Below are 18,747 nucleotides of genomic sequence, written 5' to 3'. Positions count from 1 at the left end.
ACCTTCAGACATTTACATTAGAAATTAAAATTGAAAAATAAAAAAATATTTGTTCACATCAGCATAAAATGATCAATGCATTACAAGTTAACTAATTTTCCCACAAAAAAAGTAAGAAGAATGTCGTTGTTTTACATTAGAGTAACTTTATTTGGCTTAGTAAAAGATAATTCTCTTCTGCTTTTCTTCTTTTTTGAAATATAGTTGACATATGATATTATATTAGGTTCAGGTATACAACATAGTGATTCAACAATTCTATACATTAATGAATGCTCACCACAATGAGTGTATTTATCATACAATGTTACTACAATATTATTGACTATTTTCCCTATGCTGTACTTCTCATGTCCATGACTTACTTATTTTAAAACTGGAAGTTTATACTTAATTTCCTTCACCTGTCTTGCCCACCACCTCACCCACTTCCCCTCTGACAATCACCAATTTTCTTCTACTTTTCCATTTGCCTTTTATGACATATTATTTTTGCTGAAACTAGCCTATGCACATCATGTTGAAATCTGGCTTTATGTGGTTATGGTGTTAGGAAGGAAGGGAGTATTCTAGTAGTCTTTGTGATAATTGTGGATATTCTTTGAAACTACAAAACAATCTCAACAAGTGGTAATTTTTAAAAAAAAAAACAGTTGCTATGTGATTGAAATTATATCAGTGAACTTTGCATAACCTATGACATGAAAATCCATTGGTCTGCATTGCCCTTTGAGAGGATCTTTTACTACAGTTATGCATGTGTTTGTAATGGCACATACTGGTTATTTGTAAAATATCGGTTTACAATAATCAGTTGGAGTTATGAAGTTCTTCAATTTTTAAATTTTTTTTTTGAGAGAGAGAGAGTGCACATATGTGCACATGTGCGGGAGCAGGAAGAGGGACAGAGCAAGATGGAGAGAATCTTAAGCAAGCTTTCCACCCAGCACAGAGCTTCATGCAGGACTCCATCTCAGGACCCTAAGATCATGACCTGAGCCAGATCAAGAGTCAGACACTTAAACGACTGAGCCACCCAGGCAACCCAAATATAAAGTTCTTTTTTGGTTTTTATTTTAGAGAGGTGGGGGAGGGGCAGAGGGAGAGAGAGAATCTGAAGCAGGCTCCAGGCCCAGCTTGGAGTCCACTGCAAGGCTTGATCTCACAACCCTGAGGTCATGACCTGAGCTGAAATCAAGTCAGATGCTTAACTGACTGAGCCACCCACGGGCCCCATGAAGTTCTTCTAAATGTATTCCGCTATACATTTGTGATAAAATGGCAGTTAAAAAGTAAACATCTTAATATTATTATGTATATATTATTATATTATTTGACCTTGGGAACCTCCTGAAAAAGTCTCAGGGACCCATATGAGCCTTCAGAACACACTGAGAACTGCTGCCCTATGTTATCCAAACGTTCTTAGTAATTGCCTTTCCCTTTTACCTGTCTCTCCCCTCCCTCCTCCTTCCCTCTCTTGCTGTGAGCCTTCCTTCCAGCCTGACCCCCTCTCCTGGGGGCCCACAGCACTCCTTGAAGGAGGGACAGTTATAACAGTCAAATGAATCCCAAATGTAAGAGGTAAAACTGTAAGAAAACATAGGGGAAAAGCTTCATGACTTTGGATCTGCAATGACTTCTGAGCTATGACACCACAAGCAGAGGCAACAAAAGTATAAATTAAAAAATTGGATGACATCAAAATAAATTGTGCACCAAAGGACAGAATCAACAGTAAAATAGCAACATATATAAGGGGAAGAAATATTTGCAAATTATTTCTCTGATCAGAGGTTAATATCCAGATATATATAACTGGACAACAATAACTCAACAACAATAGCAATAACAGCAAAATCTTATAATAAAAGGACATTTCTCCAAGAAGATCTACTAAAGGCCAACAAGCAAGTGAAAATATTCTCAACATAGCTAATCATTAGGCAAATGCAAATCAAAACCGCAAGACCACTTCATACCAATTAGGATGGCAACTATCAAAAAACAAAGAGAAAATAACAACTGCTGACAAGGATGTGGAGAAATTGGAAGCTTTGTGCACTGTTGGTGGGAATGTAAAATGGTGCAGCCATTATAGAAAACAGTATGGTGGTATCTTAAAAATTAAAAATAGAATTACTATATGATCTGGAAATTCTACCCTAAGGAATTGAAAACAGGGTTACAAAGACCTATTTGTACCCCCGTGTTCATAGCAACATTATTCACAATAGCCAAAAGGTAGATAGTTGGCAACCCAAGTATCCATCAGCAGGTACATGGATAAAAAACAAACAAACAAAATGTGTTATATACATAGAAAGGAATATTATTGAGTCTTAAAAAGGAAGGAAATTCTGGTACATGCTACAATGTGGAAGAAACATGAGGACATTTTGCTACATGAAATAAGCCAGTCAGAAAAATACAAATAATATATGATTCTAAATACATGAAGTCTCTAGATTAGTCAGATTCATACAATCAGAATATAGAATGGTGGCTGTCAAGAGCTCGGGGAGAGGATTGTGGGGAGTTGTTATTTCACGAGTATAGAGTTTCAGTTTTGCAAGATGGAAGCAGTCTGGAGATTAGTTTTACTACAATGTGAATGTACTCGACACTGCTGAACTGCACACTAAGATAGTAAATGATTAAAATAGAAAAATTTATACTGTGTGTATTTCACCACAATTTTTAAAATGTAAATGATTGGGTCCTATTTGAAGCTATGGATATACAGAAGATTATTTCACCAGCATTCTATAGAACATTTTAAATTCCTGGTGGTAAAAATTCTGGGTTCAATGGTATGAAGTCTATTAAACTGAAAGCTATTAATCAATTTCTTTTCAAATTTTGTACCACTTTACACCTCCACTAATAATAAATAATGGTATGTATTCCCCTACTTACAATAAAGCTTCATTTATAGTTAAATTTTTGCCAGTCTTTTGGGAGAAAAATTAATTCATTTCTGTGTTAATTCACACATTATGAATCACTAGTGAAGGTGAGCATTTTTCACCACTTTAAACATTTTTACCTTCTTTTCTAGACATTATTTTTTCATACTTTTGATGCAATTTTATGATGGAATTTGTTTTTTTTCTCAGTATTTTTTAATGATTTTTTTTAGAGTGGGATGGGGAGGGGCAGAGGGAGAGAGAGAATCTTAAGCAGGCTCCATACCCAATGAGGAGCTCAACACAGGGCTTGATCTCATGACCCTGAGGTCATGATCTGAGCCAAAATTAAGAGTATGGCACTTCAACCACTGAGCCACCCAGACGCCCTAACAATTTTTTTTTTATAAAATAGGTATATGAATCCTTTCATATATATTACAACTCATTCTAGTCTGATGCAACTTGTTTTAACCATTTAAGGTTTTTGTTCTATTATTTCAATATAAATGTTAAGAAATAAACTTAAATCTATCTGTAATTGCTTTTTAGTTTTGTGAATTAGAATGTAACTTAATTGCTTGTACACTAATGGCCACTTGTTCTATTCCTACAGCCTGGAAATGCTACCTTCCAACTACATTAGTGTTTTTTCTATATTCTATACTAAATTAACCTTTGTGGCACCAATAATGCTGCATTCCATATGTTACCTATTTAGAGTATGCTAGAGGTCAGTCTGGCCCATTCTGCTTCCTTTTAAAATTAAAAATTAAAAAAAATTCTCAGATATCTTTAGATAATTTCTTCTCTCAATTTTGGAAACAACTTGTAGGGTCCCTAAAAATTTCTACTTAGATGTTGATTAAGGGGCACCTGGGTGGGCTCAGTCAGTTAAAGGACTGACTCTTGATTTAGGCTCAGGTTTGTGACCCCAGGGTCATGGGATCCAGCACATGTGAGGCCCTACACTCTGTAAGGAATCTGCCTGAGATTCTCTGTCTCTCTCTCCCTTTACCCCTCCCCTTGCTCTGTCTGTCTCTCTAAAATAAATAAATATATTTTTTAAAAGATGCCGATTAGGGACTTTGCCTGCACCCACCCCAAGCCAGAGATTCTCCACTCACCCTGGCATCCAGTGAGGTGTGCTAGGCACCAGTGCCAGTGGAGTGGACCTGGGCAGAGTGATAGTGACCAGACTGGGACTGGGGCTGCTGCTTCTGGTGCTGCTCCTACCCACACAGATTTATTCAAAGCAAACAACTATTGTCAATACTTTCAAGTAACACCTCCCAGAATACCTGGACTTTCCCCAAATTCAGTTAATACCACTACCACAGCTACTGATGGTACTTTGCAGTAAACAGCCAGTCTCTTTGTGATCTCATTCTCCCTTCTATAGCTCTACCCTTAAGAGACTCAGGCCAACATCTATATTTCCCCATCTTCTCAACCCAATCCAAATGGCATCTAGATATCCAGTGTGACAAGGAAAAAACAAGTCTTCACTGACACTTGCTAATTCCACACCTTATTTTATTGACTCAGAAAATGTTGCACATCCCAAATTTGATTGGTCTGAAAAATATGTGACGGTCTATTGTCTAGATGATGAATGTCTATTAAATCTACTGGAGTTTCATGCACAAGATGAAATTAGAACCTAGTCCTAAGCCTAAAACGGGCTTGATTCAGGAAAGTAAGTCTTTTCACAACTGCCTAGATGCACAGAAAGCTTTTTTAAAAATAGACATTCTAGGGACACCTTGGTGGCTCAGCGGTTGAGCATCTGCCTTTGGCTCAGGGCGTGACCCCGGGGTTCCGGGATTGAGTCCCACATCGGGCTCCCGGCATGGAGCCTGCTTCTCCCTCTGCCTGTGTCTCTGCCTCTCTGTGTGTCTCTCATGAATAAATAAATTAAGATCTTTAAAAAAAAATAGACATTCTAACGTCTTTTGTTCACGTGGTCATACACTGATGCTTAGATGCTCCAGTATCTAATATAGCCACGATAGTCTTGATAATCAAAGGCATTTTTTCCCATCTTTAGGAACCTATACTCCATATGAACAACCATATTCAACAGAACTCTAGCTATGGTGTGTGTGAATGAACATTCCATTTAGTTTCATATCTAAACGCTGTACATCTATTTTGGATTATATATTGTGTTTGTGTATTTATGCTTTGATTCTTAGTAATTTCTCATGTTTGGGAATTGATTTGCATTGAACACAAACTGTAAATAAAAAGAAATAGTTCAAAGAACAAAAAAAGATTTTGATTAGGATTAAACTGTAGTTATGCAGTTATTTGGAAGGAGAGATTAATGTTTTTCTAATATTTATAGTCATTTATCTCAAGAACATAATATGCTGTTTTTAGTTTCAATTTTTAAAGTTTTAGTTAACATATAGTGTAATATCAGTTGCAGAAGTAGAATTTAGTGACTCATCACTTATATATAACACCTAACACTCATCACAAGTGCCCCCTCTTAATCTCATCACCCGTTTAACCCATACCCCTGCCCACCTCCCCTCCAACAATCCTCAATCTGTTCTCTTTAGTTAAGAGCCTGTTTTATCCCTGTCTCTTATTTTTCCCCACTATGTTCATCTGTTTCATTTCTTAAATTCCACATGAGTGAAATGATCATTTATGCCCTTTAGTACACTTTTATAATTTATTTCATATAGTTTTACATGTCATGTAGATATATTCCTAAGCATTCTGTATATTTTGAGGATCTTATATATAGGAGCAATTAAAACATAATATTAACATTACATTTCTTATTTGCTTTATTTTTTTACTTTTTTATAAAGGATTTTATTTATTTATTCATGAGAGACACAGAGAGAGAAAGAGGCAGAGACACAGGCAGAGGGAGCCCGACATGGGACTCGATCCCAGGTGTCCAGGATCACACCCTGGGCTAAAGGCGGTGCTAAACCGCTGAGCCACCTAGGCTGCCTTCTTATTTGCTTTAAAACACTTATTTGTTGCATCTTAATCTTACATTTTTCCAGCATGTTGAAATAATTTATACAATATTATTTTTCCAGTGGATTTTTCAAAATGTACTTTTTATTTTTTTTACAAATAATGACACATTTGCTTTTTTGTTATACTACTTATTTCTTTTTCATATTTTGTTGCATTTGCTAGGTACACCAGTACAAGGCTGCATGGTGCCTATGTTAGAGGACATTTTTACCTTTATTTACATTAATAGCCATGCTTTTTTTTAATGTCTTTTCATTAAGTATATATCCTTATTGATGTAGAGCTCTGTAGGTCACAGAAGGTATTTACCTTCTATTTATACCTTGACCAAAGTTTTATCAGAAATCACTTTAATATATTTTTTAATTTTCTATCATCTTTTGATATGATCATGAAAATTTTCTGTTAATATAACTGGTTGTCTTAATAAAATCTATTCTTTAAAATACAGAAAAGAACAATGAATACTATAAGAAATACCCATCATGTCACCACCAAAAAGAAAAAAAAAATTAACACATTGTTTTCAGTTGTTTTTTCCAGCTGTATGCTCTAAGTAAATCACACAAGAAATATATAACTTGGTCTCATTTATTTAAAAAAAAAATGATACTCAACCTGTAGGTGTCTCTGGGTCTAAAATGAAAAAAAAAATTATAGTGATTAAGCCAAGTACTTACTTAACGATCATTCCTGACAGTTCTACCTCCACCTTCTTTGTTCTCTGAAGGAGTCACTAAAAATAGGTTTGGTATAATTTTTGTATAGTTTACTCTGTACATATTATATATAAACTATAATTTTGTGAGTTTTTCTTAAAAGTATATTTCCTATATCACATTATATAGGAAAATAATAAGAATTAGTAATATGGTTTTTAAATTTGTTTTCTACAAAACTAACTATTGTAATTGGTAATATTTTCCTAACTTACACTTGATATGATGAGGTAGTTAATTATTCTAAGATCTGTAGGTTCAGAGGCAGTGATTTGATTATTAGAAATGTGATGAAGTTGTTATATAGCCTATGTTAAATACAGTTTACAACTTCAAGTAAACAGACTTCATTTTCAATGACAAATATTCTAAAATAATAAAATTTTAAAAAGAAAACATTTATGTTGTATATATGATGTGCCATACATTCTAGCGTTTTGTGTGTATTGATGCCTGACATTAGTACATTTGTGTAACACATTTATAAACTTTATTAGAAAACAGCATTATTAGCATCATCTATTTATGGTTTATGAAACTCGGGGGAAGAAGTTAATCCATTCCTATCATATTTCTAGAAAATCACATTTCTGAACAAAATTTCTACCATTAATAAGCGATTCAGAGGTTATGGAATCTCCACTCCACTTCTTCCACCTACTCATCTTGGAAAACATAGTCCCTGCTCATAACAGTTCTCTCTCAGGGTGTATCTGTCTCCTTTTGGAGAAAATCATTGCTAAAGATACATTGTATTTACTTATTTTTGATGTTATATAAGAAATTACAAATATAAATTAAAACAGAATAGTATAATGAGTTCCCATGAGTCTATGATGCAATCTCAACATATATATACCTCAGTTAACATAGCATATTTTTGAGGTTCATCCATGCTGTAAAATGTATCAGTAATCCATTCCTTTTTATTGCTGAATGTTATTCCATTGTAAGGATATACCATATTTGTATAGCCATTCAACAAGATTTGGATTGTTATCAGGTTTTGGCAATTATGAACAATGATGCCAGAAATTGTTGTGCACACATCTGTGAATGGATAAATGTTCTCATTTCTCTTGGGTAGATACCTAAGAATAGAATTACTGGTTTATATGCTAAGTTTATATTAAATGAGTAATTTTTTAAAAGAGCTTATTTGAGAAAGAGAGAGGAGTGTGTGAGCACCAGGGTGGAGGGAAGAAGGGGCAGAGGGAGAGAGAGAAACTCAAGCAGACTCCACATAAGTGCTGTACCCTACTTGGGGCTCAATCTCACAACACTGAGATCAGACCTGGGCCGAAACCAAGAGTTGGCGGTTTAGTCAACTGCTGTTAAACTCTCTTTTTAAGAAAATGCTAGGGACTCTTGTGTGACTCGGTCAGTTAAGCATTTGCCTTCAGTTTAGGACACAATCCCAGAGTCCTGGGATTAAGCCCCACATTGGGCTCCCTGCTCAGTGAGGAGTCTGCTTCTCCTGCTCCCTCTGTGCACTCTCTCTCCCAAATAGATAAATAAAATCTTAAAAAAAGAAAATGCCAAACTGTTTTCCAAAGTGACTATATCATTTTATAGTCGCACTAGTGATCTCCAATTGGTATATGAGAATTCCAATTTCTCCATAGTCCTTCACATGACCATTTATATATCTTCTTTGGTGAAATGCTTATTCAAGTCTTTTAATTATTAAAAGATTTTTAATTGGACTTTTTCTTATTTTTGAGATGTAAGAGTTTGTTACGTATTCCAGGTGCAAGTCCTTAATCAGATACGTGACATTTTCCTTCTGCCTGACAGATGGCCTTTAACATACCCTATAGTGAAGCTATGCTAGTGATGGATTCTTTCAGCTTTTGTATGAAAATATCTTTTCTCAGAATAGTCTTCTGAACTTTCCAATGTATATGTGTTAATATTTTGAGGGTTCTCCTCTTCACAAGCCCTGATGATTCTCTGCTGTCTTTCTTCTGCATCTTTGTGCACAGATAATTAGGAAGACACAATCAATAGCTCCAAGACCCATTTAAAAAACACAAGGAATAGATATTAGAAGAGACTGGTTATTACACCAAGATATGGGCATAAAGCTTAGATGCAAAAAATTGCTATGGTTTTACTAAAAGGAATATTTCAAATAAACACATAAGCAAGTCAATAATGATTAAAGAGTATATAAAAAGCTAAAAACATATACAAAGGGGCACCTGGGTGGCTCAGTCAGTTAAGCACCCAATTCTTTTTTTTTTTTTTTTGATTTTTTTAAATTTATTTATGATAGTCACAGAGAGAGAAAGAGAGAGAGGCAGAGACACAGGCAGAGGGAGAAGCAGGCTCCATGCACCGGAAGCCCGATGTGGGATTCGATCCCGGGTCTCCAGGATCGCGCCCTGGGCCAAAGACAGGCGCCAAACCGCTGCGCCACCCAAGGATCCCTAAGCACCCAATTCTTGATTTCACCTCAGGTTTATGGGATCGGTCCTGTGTCAGGCTCCCCACGTAGCATGGAGTCTGCTTGGGATTCTCTCTCTACTCAACCTCTGCCCCTTCCCCCACTCATTGTGCTCTCTCAATAAATAAATAAATAAATAAAATCTTTAAAATATATACACACAAAGGTCAATCTTTTCCTTATTTTTATCACCTATAAGTTTTTTCTTTAATTACTTTTATATGTATGTTTCAGCATACACAAATAGTTAACAAATTTAAAGCCTTTACCTTTACTTTTAATACATAATTAAATCAAACGATGTATATGTAATATAGAATTTAAAATCTTAAACTGTAACACTTTGCTAAACAGACACATACAGTCCAACGAGATAGTTTATATTCTTTTGCTTATATTAAGACTTTGAAATCCAATGAATACTTTATACTTAATAGTGTATCTCAATCTAGATGCTAAATTTTCATCATAAATACTTTATATGCTTTTAGAGTTCATAAAATTTAATTGAAAAAGAAGACCCAAATTGTTCCGAGTGTACTAAAAAAGTTTATCAGTAGCTGGATTATCTGTTTTTAAATTAAAATTAAAATTTAATAAGGTTGAAAATTCAATAACTCAGTGGAATGAGTCACACCTCATATGCTTTACAGCCATGCTGAATAGTGGCTACCTTATTGAACAAAACAGCTTGAGAGATTAATTGGGTGGCTGAGGAACAAAGATATTTTCAATTTTGTAGTGTATCCATAACATGATTTATCCAAATAAATGAATAAACTATTTTCTTGTTTTAAAGCCAACTAGGGGATCCCTGGGTGGCGCAGCGGTTTGGCGCCTGCCTTTGGCCCAGGGCGCGATCCTGGAGACGCGGGATCAAATCCCACATCGGGCTCCCGGTTCATGGAGCCTGCTTCTCCCTCTGCCTATGTCTCTGCCTCTCTCTCTCTGTGACTATCATAAATAAATAAAAAAAAAAAATTTAAAGCCAACTAGAAGGTTTTAGAGATCATAAACACTCAGGGTGTTGATGAAGATATCAAATATCTAAGTTTGAATAGAACAATTTAATAAAATATAGATAGAAAAAGATCAATATTTATAAATTAATATTTTATACATTTTATTTCAAATACATACATATATATGAACCTCAAAATAGATACTGTAAGTTTAGAAATATATACATTTAAATATATGATTTTATTTTTCCCTCCCTTCCACTGTGTTCATCTGTTTTGTTTCTTAAATTCCACATATGATATTTGTCTTTCTCTGACTGACTTATTTCACTTAGCATAATACCCTCTGGTTCCACCCACTGTTGCAAATGGTAAGATTTCATTTTTGATGGTTGAGTAATATTTCACTGTATATGTGTATATATGTATATATATACGTATATATGTATAGATATATACATACATACATATGTATATATGCATGCATCCCTTTGGATCATTATGTTTGTATCCTTTGGATAAATACTTAGTAGTGCAATTGCTGGGACATAGGGTAGTTCTATTTTTAACTTTTTGAGGAACCACCATACTGTTTTCCAGGGTGGCTGCACTAGTTTCCATTCCTACCAACAGTGCAAGAGGCTTCCCCTTTCTCTGCATCTTCACCAATACCTGTTGTTTTTTGTGTTGATTTTAGCCATTCTGACAGGTGTGAGGTAATATCTCATTGTAGTTATGATTTGTATTTCCCTGATGATGAGTGACGTTGAACTTCTTGCATGTGTCCATTGACCATCTGTATGTCTTCTTTGGAAAAGTATCTATTCATGTCTTCTGCCCACTTTTTTAATTGGATTATTCATTTTTTTTTTTTGGTGGTGAGTTTTATAAATTCTTTATATGATAAAGGATTAATATCCAAAGTATATATCAATTGCAAATATCTTCTCCCATTAAGTGGATTGCCTTTTAGTTTTATTGATTTCTTCCTTTACTGGACAGAAGCTTTTTATTTTGATGAAGACCTAATAGTTTATTTTTGCTTTTGTTTTCCTTGCCTCAAGAGACATCTAGAAAGAAGTTGCTATGCCACTGTCAAAAAGATTACTACCTGTGTTCTCTACCAAAAAATCGCTACAATTGATACACAGATTCAGTTAGGTCAGTGCAGGACACAAAAACAAGCTGCAGAAACCTGTGGCATTTCTATACACCAACAATGAAACAGCAGAAAGAGAATGTAAGAAATCAATCCCATTTACAATTGCACCAGAAATAATAAGATACCTAGGAATAACCTAGCCAAAGAGATGAAAGACCTGTACTTTGAAAATTATAAAACACTAATGAAAGAAATTGAAGATGACACAAGGAAATGGAAATATATTCCATGCTCATGGATTAAAAGAACAAATATTGTTTAAATGTCTATACTACGCAAAGCAATCAACATATTTAATGCATTTCCTATCAGGCACCTGAATGGCTCAGTAGGTTAAGCATCTGCCTTCTGCTCCAGTCGTGATCCCGGGGTCCTGGGATTGAGTCCCACTTGGCCGCTGTGTTCTGTGGGGAGCCTGCTTCCCCTCTGCCTATGTCTCTGTGTCTCTCATGAATAAATATATAAAATCTTTAAAAAAATAATGCAATCCCTATCAAAATACCAACTGTAATTTTCACAGAGCTAGAACACATAATCTTGAAATTTATATGGAACCACAAATAGCCAAAGCAAATTTGAAAAGAAGAGCAAAGCTGGAAACATCACAATTCCAGACTTCAAGTTATATGATGAGCTGTAGTGATCAAGACAGTCTGGTACTGGCACAAAAATAGATATGTAGAATAGAAAACCCAGAAATGAACTCACAACTATAAGTTCAATTAATCTTCAACAGGGCAGGAAAGAATATCCTATAGGAAAAAGATAGTGTCTTCAAAAAATGGTGATGGGAAAACTGGACAGTAATATGCAGAAGAATGAAAGTGGACCACTCTCTTACACCATATACAAAAAGAAATTTGAAATACATTAAAGACTTAAATGTGAGACATGAAACCATAAAAATCTTAGAGGAGAATACTTCAAGTTTTTATTTTAATTCTAGTTAGTTAACATACAGTGTTATATTTGTTTCAGGTGTACAATATAGTAATTTAACAGTTCCATACATCACCCTGTGCTCTTCACCACAAATGCACTCCTTAATCTCCATCATCTATTTAACCCATTCCCCCTCCCTCTGGTAACCATCAGGTTGTTCTCTGGAATTAAGAATCAGCCTCTTGCTTTCCCTCTCTCTCTCTCTCTCTCTCTCTCATTATTTTCCCTTTGATTGTTTCTTAAATTTCACATAGGCATGAAACCATATGGTATTTGTCTTTCTCTGTCTTATTTCACCCAGCATTATACTCTCTAGGTCCATCCATGTTGATACAAATGGCAAGATTTCATTCTTTTTTATAGCTGAATAGTATTCCTATCTTAGACTTTTAAAAGAGAGTCAGCATCAGGGGTAGGAACTGGCCATCCACCTTTAATGGGAACAGGATAAAAACTCATTTTGTTTCTAATCTTTAGGAACTGGGGTTTTCTAAAAGATATTTTTACTCAAAATTTAAAGGAAAATCACCATTAGTTTTAATATAGTATTAGTCCATAAGTACTAAGAAATGTAAGAACTGGCATAGAAAGAAATAAAACACTTTTTGAAGATGAGATGATCATCTAGGTAAATCGACAAAATCAACATTTAGAATTACTTTTAGAATTACTGTTCTGCAAATTTTCCAGGACATGATCAACCTCTAAAATTAATAGCATTTCTCAAATCAATAATAAAATAAAACATAATAAATAAATACCTCTCAATGAAAAATACATAAGTATCTAAGAATTGAATAAAGGACATAGGAGATGTTGTGGATAAAAGGCTTTTGAGGCCACAAAATAATAAATTTAAGAGGGCTGAAATCATAAATTATGTTCTCTAAACTCAATAGAATGAAAATAAAAATCAATAGCAGAAAATTCAGGAAATTCATAAAATCCCCAAATACATGGATGTTAAAAAGCACACTCCTAAATAACCTATAGGTAAAGACAAAATCACAAGGAAAATCAGGAAATAATCAGATGAATGAAAACAAAAACACAACATACCAAAACTTATGAGATGAAATTAAGTCAGTACTTAGAAAGAAATTTATAATTGCAAAAGGTTATGTTTTTTAAAAAATGGATTGTCAAGTCAATAACCATTTTTTAAGTAGAAAGGAAGCTGGCATAATTACATTAATATCTATCAGGTTAAACTTTAAGGCAAAACACTTTGTTAGAAGTAAAAGTATATCAAACAAGGACAAAAGGAACAATTAACCTGAAAAACATAATAATTCTGAATTTGTTTTTTTAAAGATTTTATTTATTTATTCATGAGAGACACAGAGAGAGAGAGGCAGAGACACAGGCAGAGAGAGAAGCAGGCTCCATGCAGGGAGCCCGGTGTGGGACTCGATCCCAGGACTCCAGGATCATGCCCTGGGCCCAAGGCAGACGCTCAACCGCTGAGCCACCTAGGCATCCCATAATTCTGAATTTGTATGTATTTAACAACATATTCTCAAGACATAAAGAAAATTTAGCAAAATTCTTGGGGAAATGAAACCAACATATAATCATAATGTAGTATTTTAATACAACACTTAATTGCTAAGTCAAACATTAAAATTCAGCATGCATAGGAAAGGTGTTTACACAGTTAATAAGCTTGACTTACGAGAAGTAAGTAAATATCTTCATCCAACTGGTAGAGAATACACATTATTTTCAAGCACATAATGATCATGTACTAGACCACAAAACATATCTTAACAAGCTCTGATGAATCAACATATAAGCATTTTATAAATCATAAGGCAATTTAATTAGAAGTAACTTCAACTTATCTCTCCATTTAGAAATTAAAGAGTACCTTTCTTTTTTTTTAATTTTTTTTTATGTATTTATGATAGTCACAGAGAGAGAGAGAGAGAGAGAGAGAGAGAGGCAGAGACACAGGCAGAGGGAGAAGCACCGGGAGCCTGATGTGGGATTCGATCCCGGGTCTCCAGGATCTCGCCCTGGGCCAAAGGCAGGCGCCAAACCGCTGCACCACCCAGGGATCCCAAAGAGTACCTTTCTAAGTAATTAATAAATCATGGAAGAAATTAGGTGAATAACCTGGTAGTGCATTGTACAACAATAATAATAACTGGATCAATATTTACTGGGGAAAATTAACAAAGCTGGTAGCAGTAGCAGGTTTGCCCATCTCTGTTACCCATCACATTCTGGGTCATTGCAGAGGGATTTTTCAGGGCAAGACTACAGACCTACGAGAGACACGTTGGCCTTTAGACCAGGATTTTTTTTTTTTTTTGTCTCTTTTTTCTACTTTTGATTTTTTAAATATTATTTTTTAGAGCAGTTTTAGGCTCACAGCAAAATTGAGTAGAAAGTATAGAGATCTCCAATATACTTGCTGCACCCACAGATATGTAGCCTCCCCCACTATCAAGAGGAGTACATTTTCTACAATTGATGAACCTACATTGACACATCATCACCTAAAGTCCATAGCTTACATTAGGGCTTACTCCTGGTGTTGTACATTATATGAATTTTGACAAATGTATAATGACATGTATCCCTCATTATAGTATCATACAGGATAATTTCACTTCCCTAAAAACTCTGTGTTCTACCCACTTATCCCTATCTCTCCCCAACTCCTAGTAACCACTGATCCTTTTACAGTCTCCATAGATTTGCCCTCAAACGGGGCAGCCCGGGTGGCTCAGGGGTTTAGCGCCACCTTCAGCCCAGGGTCTGATCTTTGCCTCCCTCTCTGTGTCTCTCATGAATAAATAAATAAAATCTTAAAAAAAAAATGATTTGCCCTCAAACCAATAAATTTATACCTTTAGAAACTAGAAAAAAAAAAGCGGACCAAGTCCAAGGCAAGCAGAAAGAAGAAAATGAAATCTAGAGCAGAAATAAATAAGAGAATAGAAAAACAACACAGTAAATCAATGAAATCAGAAGCTTGTTCGTTCTCAGTCTGACATTTCCTTTAGCATAATACCCTTTAGGCTCATCCATGTTATCACAAAAGACAAATACTACACGATTTCATTTATATGTAGGATCTTAAAAAACCAAACAAATGAATAAATAAACAAAAAGCAAATAAGACCTATAGATACAAGAACAAGCTGATGATTGCCAGAGGGGAGGGGGGAGGGATACAAGCAAAATGAGTGAAGGAGAGTGGGCGATACAAGCTGACAGTTACAGAAAGAGAAGTCCTGGGATAATCACTATGGTGTACACCTGAAATCAATGTAACATTATGTGTCAACTATACCCAAATAAAAAATATTTAAATAAGTAAAAGGAAAAAAAAGCTAGTTCTTTGAAAAGATCAACAAAATGATAAACTGACAAGAAAAAGGAGATGAAAACTCAAATTACTAGAATAAATCAAAGATGAGATATAATGACTAACCTTACAGAAATAAAAAGCACTATGAAGGAATACTATGAATAATTGTGTAATTCTTTTAAAGACTTATTTATCTTATTCATGAGAGACACAGATTGAGAGAGAGTGAGGCAGAGACATAGGCAGAGGGAGAAGCAGGCTCCTCACAGGGAGGAGGCAGGCACCTAACTGTTGAGCCACCCAGGTGTCCCTACTTGTGTGATTTTTATAATTTGTAAAACAAATTAGATAACAGATTAAACAAATTCCTAGGAAGATACAAAATGCCAAATTTGACTCAACAAGAAATAGAAATGTTGTGAATAGATAATGAATAAATAAATAGAATAAAGAAGTAAAGACATTCTTTAAGATTCTTTAAGAAGTAAAGAGATTGAGTTAACTAATCAAAAACTTCCCACAAAGAGGGGCACCTGGGTGGCTCAGTGCCTCTCTCTATATATCTCTCGTGAATAAATAAAATCTTTAGAACAAAAGTTCCCACAAAGAAAAGTCTAGGCCTAGATGGCCTCACTGCTAAATTCTGCCAAATATTTAAATAATTAACAGTAATCTTTCACAAACTCTCCAAAAAACCTGGAAGAGAACACTTCCTGAGTCTATGAGACTACATTTCCCTGATACCAAAACTGAGTGAAGACATCATAAAGAAAATTGTAGGGTAATAGCCCTTAAGAATAAGGATGCAAAATTCCTCCACAAAATACTTGAATACCAAATCTAGCACATATAAAAAGGATTATATACCAGACCACGTGGGGTTGATCCAGGAACGCAAAGTGGATTCAACATACAAAAATAATTAAGGTAATATACTATATTAATAGAATAAAGGACAAAAATCACAGGATCATCTTAACAGGCACGGAAAAGCACTTGACAAAATTCCTCACCCTTTCATGAGACGGGCACTTAACAAATCAGGATGAGCTCTCCAACGTCTTCAACTTGATACAGGCCATCTACAAAAAATCCACGGGTAACAGCACACCTAATGGCAAAAGACAGAAGGCTTCTCCCCTAAAGATCAAACACAGGAAACAAATTTGGGACGGCCACTCTCACAACGCTTGTTCGACATGGTGCTGAAAATTCTAGGCAGTGCAATCAGGCAAGAAAAGGAAATAAAAGGCATCTGAATTAGAAAGGAAGAAGTAAAGATACCTCTCGTCACAGATGGCATGGTTTTGTACATAGAAAATCCTACGGAATCCATTAGAAGACTCTTGGAACTAATAAACAAGTCCAGCAATGTTTCCAGATAGAAGATCAATATGTAAAATTTTTATAATTTTCCACTGCTAATTGTTCACCCCAAATGAGCTTATCCACATAGACACATATGCATAGAAGAATCTAGAGGAAAGAGGTAATTCAGCGTCTGTTAATTGCACCAGAATTCAGTCCATACATTCAAATAGCAGCATTGGTGAATCCTTGGTACGTGCTGGGCATCACTCATGTGCTCTACATAGGAATGCATCCGTGTGTTAGCTTATTAACACAGTCACACCAAGTATTTTCATCCCCTTTCCACAACTGAGAAAACTGAGGTCGAGAGTGGTTAAGTAACTCGGTCACACACGGATCAGCAAAGCTAGGATTATATATTCTCTGTCTTCAGGAGATAGCTGAATTTGAAGAGGAGGTAAAGACTCAGAGTTAAAAGTTGGAAAGTCTTGGGGTGCCTGGGTGGCACAGTCGGTTAAGCGGTGGACTGTTGGTTTTGGCTCAGGTCATGACGTCAAGCTCGTGAGATGGAGCCTGGTGTTGGCCCTGTGCTGGGGGTGGGCGATGGAGTCTGCTTAGGATTCTCTCGCTCCCTGTCCCTCTAACCCCCTTCCCACTCTCTCACCCTCTCTCTCCCCATCTCTCTCTCAACAATCTTTAAAAAGAAAGAAAGAAAAAAAAAAAAGAACTGAGTCTTTCCTCTGGCTCCCGCACTAGCCAGCTGTGTGACCTTGGATGGACAGTGTATTTCTCTAAACCTCTAGCCCCTCCTCTAAAAAAAAAGGAGGTTGGACTATGTGAAAGCTAAGTCCTACTCCTCTAATTCCCTCACACGGGACTTCCTCTGTGCCTGACTTCTGATTACAAACCCTCCCTTCCCCAGCCCCGGGGGGAGAGGAGAGGGCCAGGAGAGGACAGCCACTTACTTGTCATGACAAGAAATAGGAGAAACAGAAACAGGACCGCATGTCACTTGCACAAGTTGCTGCTTCAGCCAGTGATGGGTTTAGGTGAAAAGCATGGTTATAATTAGAGCAGCCGCCTGGCCCGAGGGCTGCACCGGCCACAGTGAGCACAGCTGGATCTGCTGACCGCACGCACAAGATCCTGGCCTTGAAAGTGATCCTTCTTGAATGGATTTTCCCCCCTTCCTCAAGGGAAGGAAAGCCTATTGATATAAAAGCTCACTTCCCTTCCGGCTCCCCCTGCTAAATGCTACTGCAGTAGAGACCAAGTGTTGATAAAGACGGGGGAAAGAAAAAATCGTAAGCTGAGCCTGGTCACATTGCCCCTTGTGATATAGTTTTATTTTTAACTTCGAAACACTTGAACTATTTCTGTTGAAGTTTTCTCTGCTTCCCCTGCCTCCTCAACAGAACTCTGTCCTCTGCTGCAGCTGATGCCCCCCAGCCTCTTCCTGCGATCTGCTTGCTCACAATCCAGGGACACAGGTGCAGCAGATGCTGACTCAGCCCGGGCCCTTAAGGTAAGCTTTTCAAACGAGAGCCGGTGCGGTGCACCGAGGGGACGGGAGTGGCGAACACGGAGGTGGAGGCTGAGCTGAGCATCACCTTTTTGCCCTGAGCAAGAAGATTGTTAAGCAAATTAGTCACATGTGGTGGAGAAAGCCCTTGGCTCTGAGAATGAGACCCAGCCATATGTAAACTCTTGTTTTAAATCTAAAATCTTGGAGCAGGAGGAAATTACCTGCTTTCGGACAGCTTACGTTCTTTCTTTACAACCAACTGCAGTGGCTATGTGAGATCTCTAAAGTTACACAGTAGGGATGGGGCGGGGGGGTCTTGGGGAGGGGTTGGTGAGAAAATAGGTGGAAGGGCTAGAAGCCAGGATTTCTATTTTTTAATGTCCAAATGCTGTGATCTTTTCAACAATCAGCATTTGCTGTGTAACTGCAAGTCATTC

The 18,747-nt window shown here is 36.2% G+C and overlaps 1 protein-coding gene across 3 annotated transcripts in view; it reads left to right on the top strand.

Annotated features, from left to right (window-relative positions):
* The window catches only part of FBXO40 (F-box protein 40), a 57,634-nt gene that overhangs the window by 19,977 nt on the left and 18,910 nt on the right, over nt 1-18,747 (top strand). For 2 of the 3 annotated variants that reach the window (XM_077884450.1, XM_077884451.1), the window contains one exon: nt 18,201-18,310. The gene's annotated coding sequence lies outside the window, so the exon portion shown is untranslated. Of the gene's footprint in view, nt 1-17,680; nt 18,090-18,200; nt 18,311-18,747 lie in introns of those variants that run through there. The other variant, XM_077884452.1, reaches the window with a different exon arrangement.

This window comes from Canis aureus, chromosome 35 (assembly GCF_053574225.1).
Source record: "Canis aureus isolate CA01 chromosome 35, VMU_Caureus_v.1.0, whole genome shotgun sequence".
Lineage (NCBI taxonomy): Eukaryota > Metazoa > Chordata > Mammalia > Carnivora > Canidae > Canis > Canis aureus.
The sequence above is the reverse complement of the archived record's forward strand: the minus strand, read 5'-3'. Positions and strand labels throughout refer to the sequence as shown.